This window comes from Salvia miltiorrhiza, unplaced genomic scaffold (genome assembly GCF_028751815.1).
Source record: "Salvia miltiorrhiza cultivar Shanhuang (shh) unplaced genomic scaffold, IMPLAD_Smil_shh original_scaffold_350_2, whole genome shotgun sequence".
Lineage (NCBI taxonomy): Eukaryota > Viridiplantae > Streptophyta > Magnoliopsida > Lamiales > Lamiaceae > Salvia > Salvia miltiorrhiza.
Genome location: NW_026651531.1, coordinates 336,062 through 346,338, shown reverse-complemented (window position 1 = coordinate 346,338; position 10,277 = coordinate 336,062). Strand labels below are relative to the sequence as shown.

The following is a 10,277-nucleotide window of genomic DNA, read 5'->3' as shown; positions in this document are numbered from 1 at the left end:
TTTTTCTCAATTGTGTGCTTACATTTTGCATCAATAAAATGATTATTTGTTAGATCTCGGAAGGTCTAGAATAGGTGTATGGGGGAATACACCTATAGGCTATTTTCAAAACACAAAACAGAACAACCTTTTCGAAGTGAACTGAAAGAGAAGATTTCGGTTAAACAAAGGTTGAAGACTAATACTGAAGATGACTTCAATAAGGAGATATCAGTTAAGCACGAGACTTTAACCGATATTCGCGTAGAGCTTTAGTCTTATTTAGAAACAGAGGACTATTATGAATCTTACTGATTATCCGAAGATTTATCAGTTAGACTAATAATACTGGCAGCGGAAAACAATTACTTTAGAAAAAACCTTTAATAAACACGTTGTTAGATAAAGGTTTCACTTTGCGATTAATCAGTTTCAGTTAAGAACAGGTTTGAGCACATATAAGAAAGTAAGAACTGAAAGCGATAAAAGACAAATGAATTTTTACGTGGTTCGGAACAATTTCCTACGTCCACGGTCAGTTGATCACACTGACAAACACTCTGGGCTTGTGCTTACGGGTGCACATCAAACCTTACAACTGAAAATCAAATTTCCAGTACCAACACACTGGGTTGGAGTTCTCGCTCACTCTTAGCACGCTAAGAAACCACAATGCCTTTGCTAGCGCTTGCTAAGATCTGTTGGAGTCAAAACATTGGTCTGAACTCCGCTCAACTCAAACACTATTTTCGCTCAGTTGAAAGGAGGTTCGAAATACCAACTTGATCGCAGAGAACAGGCTCTCTGTAATCGAAACTTAGGCTTTGGATATCTAAGAGAATGTAGGTAATCAGTAGTCTGATTTTGGCTTTGTGTATTCTCTTATTCGATTCAAACTATGATGGCTTTGAATGGATGAGTTGCAATTTCGGCAGCGCTTCAGCTTGTGCTTTTGAATCGGTGAAGATTGAAGTGATCCTCGAACTCTATTTATAGGAGAGGTCTTGAATAGATTCGTTGGCGGAGATGGTCTTCAAGAATTCATCCATTGTGAGAGTAATTTGAATTTTGGCTGAGGTTTCAATCTTCGAGGTTCCTTGTTTGATGAGAAACGGCGCCTCAGGTACAGGAGGTAAGACGCCTCTGAAAAGTAATCACCAAAAAGTAATGCTCTGCAGACAAAGGACGATCATCTGTATCTCTGCATTTAATGCGGCAGTGCGTGGCTTCCTTTAAACTTATGGAGATTCAGTCCGGGGAAGAATGTCAACTGATACTTGACTTTAGTATCAGTCCGCTGAATCCACGTAGCCTGCATTGATGAATCAGTTATTACTGATTCTTCAGTTGAGAAACTCGTTCAGTCAAACATCCGTATTTGACTTGGCCTTTCATTGCAACTTCAGTTGAGTTCTTCAGTCTTCAATCTTCAGTCCTCCGGTTTTCAGTCTTCAGTGTTTAGAACACTGACTCATCCAAAATACCTAGCGGATGGACTCGAATTTATACGAGGTCGTCCTAGGGCAGTAAGGTGACTCAAGTCGTCTCACACGGAAGGCTTAACAGGGCTTCAATTGTGCTACTCACAGAAAACGATAACTCCTAAACACTCTAATCAAAAGTTGGGTCTGCAGGCACTATCTCGCTCTTTTATTCACCAAAACGTAATTGAAAGGAAGCATATAACATTAACTAGGCAGTAGATAAGTAGCAACTAAGAACGTAGTGATAAAACATTAAAACTATAGAACTAGGGTTGTAATCTAACACTCCAAACCAAACAATCATAAAGCCATAAACTACGATCAACCACTACCTAGGCATGAGAACAAAATCAATCATCAAATTCAAAGAGAACTTTAATCGCCATTAGGGAGATTCCTTAACACACACAATCAAAGAGAATTCCGCAAGCAAATCAACGACGAACTAACTAGGCACTTAAATTATCAAGAATCAACCACATCACGAAAATTAATCTAAGATTTCTCATTCATCAAGAGCATAAAAGGAACAAGAAAGAAAAACCAAAGGAAACAATAAACTTAACATGAGAAAACAAGTGAGTTCTTACAAAAGAGTACGATCTGGAAATCCAATCCAACGGAATGTAAACTGATGTGAACTGTAATCCAACGAATCCACAAGATGTTGTTGATGTTTAAATTACTAAAAAACTAAGGGAATAAAGGTGAAAATCGCCTAGGAGGCTGCTGGGGCCGAGAGTGTCCTCAAAAACCCTAAAATTAGGCTTTTAAATGGAAAAATGTAACTGCCGAAAATGCCCAGGGACGGCGGCCGCCGTGGGACGGCGGCGCCGTATGCTCCCTTCGCTGGCCCTTCAAGAAAAGTGTACGGCGCGCGCCGTGGGGGCGGCGGCCGGCGCCTGGACGGCGGCAGATGTCCGCTTTTTCTTCACACAAAATCCCAAACAACGCCAAACAACTCGATTGATCCCGAATCATGCAACATAGCAATAATACCACCAAATAACATCGAGCAAGTGAAGAATAGCACTAAAAGATACGGAACATGCTCGAATACACAACAAAACGACCCACAAATACTACCCAGAAACGAGGTAAACAAACACTAAACAAACTAGAAAGAGAACTCCAACACTTGAGTTCGAAAGGTTCTAGTCTATTACAAAGAAAACCTAAGGATTTTTGGTATCATCAAAACTAAGGCTAGGATATTTCATTAAGTTCCCAACATTATTTATATATAATTTGTACAATTTATTTTAAAGCGATAGTCAAATTCAAGTTAGTGTGTATTATTATACAAATTTGAGATGAAAAAAGAGTAATTAATGAGTATTTATATCATTTAGAATGAATGTTTAATTACTCTATAATGTTTGGGATTTATTTACATAGTAACCAATCATTATAACAACTCATATTTTAGTTATTTAGATATATTACAATTAACTTCGGTTAATTAGTGAGTATTATTGTACGGGTTTGGATGAGAACAAATTGTAGAATTATTTTTTAAATTAGGTTTGAGATGGGTACGAGTGTTTAAATTGTAAATTGATTCTTACATTAATCGATATGCCTATATGAGATTTTCTCTATTTTTTTAATCTTTGTTATTTAGTGTATTTAATATTAATGTTTACTTTGTAATGTCAGTTTGTTAGTTTGACGGATAATCAATTAGTATAACAACATGTATTTATAAATTCAAATAAGTTCAAATAATAAGCGAGTATATCGCACAAGTTTGAGATAAGAATGGGTAGTAAAATCGCTTTTAAATAGTTTGAGACAGGTACATGTATTTATATTCTAAACGGGGTTGGATAGTTGACCCTAACTTTATTATTCCGATTAACTAATTGATATTTTAGGAAACTTCACAAATTGAAATCTCACGTGTATTTTTATATATACCATTTATTATTAAATATTCCATCCGTCAATGAAATAACTTCATAGGAGGAAGTTATACGAGTTTTAAGAAAAAAAGTTATTGAATGTATTGAGAGTGAAGCAAAGGTTGTTGAGCATATTGGAAGTGGTAAAAAAAATTATAATTATAGTTAAAAAATAGGTAGGAAATTTTTTTTTGGATACCCCGAAAAGAAAAAATTGGAAGTTCTTTTATGGACGGAGGTAATGTCTATATTTGGGGTTATAGAGGCAGATAATCAATTATTATGACAAATTATTTTTATAAATTCAAAATAGTTCGAAGAGTCGGCGAGATTACTATGCGGGCTTGAGATAAGAATGAGTAATTACCAAGTATCTATACTACATATTATTAATGTTTACATCGTAATGTTCAAATTTATTGAGACAGATAACTAATTATTGTAACAATTTATATTTAATTAATTAGATATTTTATAAATATAAATTAATTTGAGCAATTATCAAGTATTACTATAAGAGTTTGGGACAAAAATTAGTACTAAAATCGCTTTTTAAAACGAGTATGAACATTAATTGACATGCCTACGCGAACTTTTCTTTAATTTATAATTTTTTTATTATTTATTCTATTTATTATTAATGTTTACATAAAAATGTTTGAGATATTGTTGTGACAGATATCTAACTATTGTAGCAATTATATTTATATATTCAAACGAATTTGTGTAATTAGTGAGTAATGTTATACATGTTTGAGATTAGAATGAGTAATAAAATTATTTTTCAATTATATTTAGGGCGAGTACGTGTATATAAAATTTACATTGGTGTGAATGATTGAACCATACTAGCCTCATTATTTTGATTCATTGTTATACTCAACTACAATTAATGATTTCAGATGGCACAATATATCTAAATATAAAGTTATTTTTATAAACTTTTACTTATAAATTATAATATAAATTGATATTTCATCGAAATTGAAATTAGATGAATTACAAATTAGTCAAAATAAAATGCCTTCACGGCCCTTTTGCTTTAATGATTGATTGATGTTGAAAAAGAATTGTACGTAATTATTCATGTGTTTAGACGTTAATTAAGTATCACAAAATCTTCTGTACACCCGGATCGTACTCGATTCGAATCTTAACTTGAATCTGACCCAACTGGACTATGTTACCCGAATGTCAAGTGTTAGTGTCATTTCGATATAGTGTTAGTGTCATTTACATGTAGAGTTAGTGTTAGTGTCATTTTCGAAATAGTGTCATTTGTAAAATAAAATAGTGTTAGTGTTATTTTCGAAATAGTGTCATTTGTAAACAAAATAGTGTTAGTGTCATTCCAAGATCGTGTTAGTGTTAGTGTCATTCCGTGTTAATGTTATTTCCATTTCAAGAAAAAATGAGTCAGGATAATTCAATTGAATCAGGATCCGGATCGAGTACAACTGGGATGTACGGTACACTAAGATGTACAGGAGACCACCTCATCTATCTATTATTTAATAGGTGTTATAAACTAGAGAGAAGCAAGAGAATAGAGTAGAGAATACGAATGAAGTGTATTCAATATGGAGGCTAAAGGCCTCTATTTATACAAGTAGGAAACTAGGATTTTAGGGAGGTTTCTTGGTCAACACACATAAGATATATCTTATAGATATATTTACAACACTTCCCCTTGATTGAACAATCCCTAAAACAAAAAAATGTTGCCTCATTAAAACCTTGCTAGGAAAACCCAATGGGACAAAACCTAGTCGAAGGAAAAAGAGTACAACTGCTTCCCCTGTACTTGAGATCATTGAATATCTTTGAGTCGATGCATGCCGATCTCGTGTACCAACTTTCTGAATGTCGATGTTGGTAATGCCTTGGTGAATAAGTCCGCCAGATTTTCACTTGAGCGAATTTGTTGAATGTCGATATCGTCATCCCTTTTGAAGGTCGTGTGTGTAGAAGAGCTTGGGAGAAATATGCTTCGTCCTATCGCTTTTGATGTATCCTTCCTTGAGTTGTGCGATGCAAGCAACATTGTCTTCATATAAAATAGTGGGTTTGGCCTTTGATGAAGTTAACCCGCACGACTCTTGGATATGACTCGTCACATTTCTCAACCATACACATTCTCGACTTGTTTCGTGGATTGCAATGATTTGAGGATATTGCAGTCAAGGTTTGCTTCACAGATTTCCATGATATAGCAGTTCCACCACATGTGAAAACGTATCAAATTTGTGACTTAGCTTCATCTAGATCGGATAAAAATCCTGCATCCGAGTACCTGACTAGAGTATTATCAGATTTTTCTTGAAAATATAATTCAAGGTCAATGGTACCCTTTAGATAACGTAGAATGTGCTTAACACCATTCCAATGTCTCAAAGTGGGTGCAGCGCTAAATCTTGCTAGAAGATTGACAGAAAAAGCTATATTTGGTCTAGTATTATTAGCCAGACAAGTCAACGCTCCAATTGCACTTAGATATGGTACTTCTGGACCAAGTATTGTTTCACCCTCTTCAATTGGTCGAAATGGATATTTCTTAGTATCAATAGATCTAACGACCATTGGTGATGCTAATGAATGTGCATTATCCATGTAAAAGCGTTTTAACACTTTTTCTGTATATGTGGATTGATGGATAAACGTTCTTCCACGGATACGTTCCATTTGCAAACCAAGACAAAACTTTGTCTTTCCCAAATCTTTCATCTCAATTCTTTCTTCAAATATTCAGCAGTTTTATTGAGCTCCTCAGGAGTCCCAATTAAATTTAAATCATCAACATAAACTGCTATGATTGCAAATCCACTTTCGGTTTTCTTAATGAAAACACAAGGGCATATATCTTTATTCTTGTATCCTCTTTCAAAAGATACTCGCTCAGTCTATTGTACCACATACGACTAGACTTTTTCAACCCATACAACGATTTTTGCAGTTTAATTGAATACATGCTTTTGGGTTTTGACTGCATTCCTTCAAGCATTTTTTAAATCCTTCAGGAATTTTCATATATATGTCATTATCTAATGACTCATATAGATAAACAGTTACTACATCCATAAGGCGCATATCAAGCCTTTGTGACACAGCCAGACTAATCAAAATCTGAAAGTAATAGCGTTCATTACGGGAGAGTATATTTTCTCATAATCAATTCCTGGTTTTTTGTGAGAAACTGTCACGACCGAACCTAATTAAGGATAATTAAATCGGGGAAACCGTGACTAAGGGAGGGAGATTAGAAGCGGGGATAGAAAGGGGGTGAATAAATAATGAAGGCTCGAAATCAAATCATTGTTAAGGAGGGACAATCATAAGATAACTGTTGTTTAGTCACAAGGACTCGATTAACTCGTGAGTTCGGATGAACCCGACTTAGCTTAAAGACATATTACTTGAGAGTATGCAGCGGAATAACATAATCTGATTACATGTATGAAGACATGTATCCAAGAGTCCATTTTAAACTCATGACAAAAGCTCCGCTCATCACTTCATCTTCATCAGCCATTGCTCAACCTGCACATTTAGAAATATATGCAGGGCTGAGTACAAAAGTACTCAGTGGGCACGTATGCCTAAATATACACATCATTGCGTAAAAACTATAAATTGTCATGCCATCATAAACAGTACAGCAAGGGAGTTTTAGCTAAAAGGTCCAAGCTTACTAAATTCATTTGTGATTCTTAAAGTTCGTCTGCAGACTAAGTTCTCTTGTAATCTATCATATCTGGAACTTTGTGCCGGAGAGGTGGCCACCTCTCACAGTCACTTGACCGGCCAACCCGCTAGATGACTCACGGTCACTGGTGTACACTAGTCCTGGCAGGATAGCTATCAACTGCTCAGGACCCGAATTCGATTGCATCATTGGCAAAGCCAACGCAGATAGATATCATACTAAAATTGAAATATTTATGGCAAGACAATAATTAAAATAATTTTCAGTTCAAATAATTTGGAACGAAATAACTTGTTCAATTGTAACATTAAACTCATTTGATATATATACATGAAAGTAAACCCACCTGATAGCAAAGCTTTGCTACAGTTCAGTAACCCCTTGACTAGTTCTTACTCTTGCGCTTAACCTTTAATGCGAGAACATAAGGTCAAACCTCAACTCGATGAAAATTCTCAAATAAATGAGAATGCGTAAAATAAATATGCATGACTCATATTCCTTTAATTATTAATCTAACTATTGGATTAAAGCTCGTCTTATGATATCGGATTATTAATCTTAATTAATCCACCCTTCTTAGGATATTCTAGCCCGCTTACTAATTAATAACATCGTCTCAATTTATCAGTAATTAAAAATAATTGAGTCTAATTCATCGATTAACAAATCTATAATTAATCTCTACTTGGGCTCAATAGTTAAAGCAGTCCAAATTATTAAAAGAAGTCTAGCATTTTCAGCCCATCAGTCTGGGCCCAAATAATTAAATAATGCTAGCCCATTGCTAATCCATATAAGAATTCCTTAGCCCAAAAACAAAGAAGCCCAAATTACCATAATTTCGGCCCACTCCTCAAATAACTCTTAGGTCCAATCTAACAACCCATCTCCCATCTCTCTTCTCACATTCACGGCTGCACACGCAGCCTTCTCCTCTCACCTGAAAACTACCGCCGCGGGTGACCTTCTCCGGCGAGTCGTCGCCTGCCTTCGTCGGCTCTGCTTTCGCCCCTGACTCCACCCCTCTCTCTCTGTTTCTCCTCTGCGATTTCCCCTTCATATTTTACAAATTGAGCCCTAGCTCTTTTCTGGAGTCGCCGCCGTCACCTCGGCTCTGAAAATCCGGCGACATCGCCGCCTTCTGAAGTCCGACCCATCGTCTGTCCTCTTCTCTCGCCGTCTTCACCTTCCTCAGTCTCGACGAAGCAACCCAATCGAGCCCTAGGTTCCTTCGGCTCAGGCGACATCGCCGCCACTTCCCGGGCTCGATCACGCTTCAGATATTCCGGCGGAGTTGACGCCGTTCTTCGGCTTGTGCCGTCTCCTGAAAACTGGCGTCTCTCCTCTCACTTCACAGATGCGAGGTAGAAAGAAGGTGAGCCCTAATTTCCCAAATCAGAAATCGCCTCCACCGCCGTCACCGAGTAACCGGCGAGCGGGGCCGCTTCTGACGACGTTCTGAGGTCCGACGAGGTCGGCTCCTTCCATCGCTGTCAGTGCTGGGTGAAGGCACCACGAATCACCGCTGTTGCTCTTCCGAGCTATGGTGAGGCCGACGCACCATCGTTTCTCCTCTCAATTCCGCAATTTCAGAAATACACAAACTCAAAAGAATTGAGCCCTAGCTTCTCTTTCCACAAGGCGTCGCCGCTCTGTGATTCGGTGAGAGTCATCGTCGACCTGTTATCGCGAAAGGCCGCTGCCTTACTCGACTTCGGGCGAGACAGTAAAAGCTTCACCATCGTTGCTTCCCCTCGGTTTGACGGAACAGGAAGTCACCCCTCTCCCGGTTTACAGAAACAGGTACAGCAAAGTACCTCTCCCCTTTCCCCAAAAATGCTAAGTCAATTCAAACGCTATGGTTATTATGCAATATGAATCATCTTCACACCTTAGGGATTTCATGATTCTCGTGGAAGGGAAAGAGATTTCTAAAGCTATTGTTCATGAGTCTAGTGAGCTCTTGTTTTTCTATAATCTTGTGTTAGTGAAGTCTGTTGTTTCTATATGGGAAAAATGATTATGTTATTTATGCTTATTCTGAATTCTTTAGAAAATAACATACTTGTTGGATGATATGCAAACTGGATTCGAAATAAAGGAGCTTAGTATAGATACCTTGCAATTGTTTTGTGTTGGTAGCTGATGTTGTTGATTGGATTCAATGAGATGAAAGCTGAAACAGCAAATATTGTTTCTTGACAATTTCAGGAGGTACTAAAGAGGAATGGAGGAAATTCGAATCAAGACTTACCTCTCAAGGTTTGGCAGCAGAAATCATCTTACTCTCTCTCAAATCTGGTGTCTAAAATCTGGTGTCTAAGGGAATGAATGAAGAGTGTTGTTGGCTGATATGTTTATTTGAAGGAGTGCATTAATGGCTATACTTGAGTAGTCTACTAAAATGGCTGATTTTGTTCCCACACGCATGCCTTCCCTTTTCTTTTCTTGATGTAGTAGGTAGGAAGTTTGGTTTGTTTTCTTGATGTAGTAGGTAGGAAATAGGGATGTAGTGAATAATAAGTTGTAAAGTTGTGATGTGATGAATAAAATAAATCATTCTCTGTTGGTAAATCTATATATGTTATTAATCTCGGGTCTTGCTAAAAATACAAAATACTCTAAAAATTCTCATATTTTGATTGTTGACTTCTCATCCATTAACATCGTGACTTGTAGAATAAATCTAAATTAAATCTGTAGATTTAATTCACTTCACAAGCTGAAATAAATCCACGACTCGAGTGATAAAGGTAAATACATAGAAATGATATTTCTATTGCAAGTAAAAAAAAAAAATAATAACTTGACTTTACTAAGTCAGTTATAAATCTAAAATTATAAATTATTGACTGGCTCAATAATTCGATTGCGATCATAACATGCAATTGCATTACATTCAAATATCTAGGCTAACTTAACAGGAAATTAATCACTGGATTAAAAATAACTGAGGATGCAATAATTTAAATATCGCATTTACTAATCTTAATCATAAAATAAAATAGCGGGCTACTACATACTACCCCCCTTAACAAAAATTTCGTCCCGAAATTTGCATATTATCGCACCAGTTCTGATATCTTTCTAGCATCTTACCTTCAAATTTTCATGTAGTTTCTTCTTATCCATGGTGTCTCCATGGATTTTCACCAAAGTGATGAACTCGTTTCTAAGCGGTTGCTCTTAACGATCCAAGATGTC

At 36.6% G+C, this 10,277-nt stretch overlaps 1 long non-coding RNA gene across 1 annotated transcript; it reads right to left on the bottom strand.

The window, feature by feature from the left end:
• Positions 1-6,658: 6,658 nt before the first annotated feature.
• On the bottom strand, positions 6,659-9,808 carry LOC131004190 (uncharacterized). The gene is made up of 3 exons (XR_009094927.1): positions 9,192-9,808; positions 7,417-7,479; positions 6,659-6,904 (listed from the first exon to the last, which is right to left on the bottom strand). It is a non-coding gene; the product is annotated as an uncharacterized LOC131004190 (long non-coding RNA).
• Between the last annotated feature and the right edge of the window lie 469 nt (positions 9,809-10,277).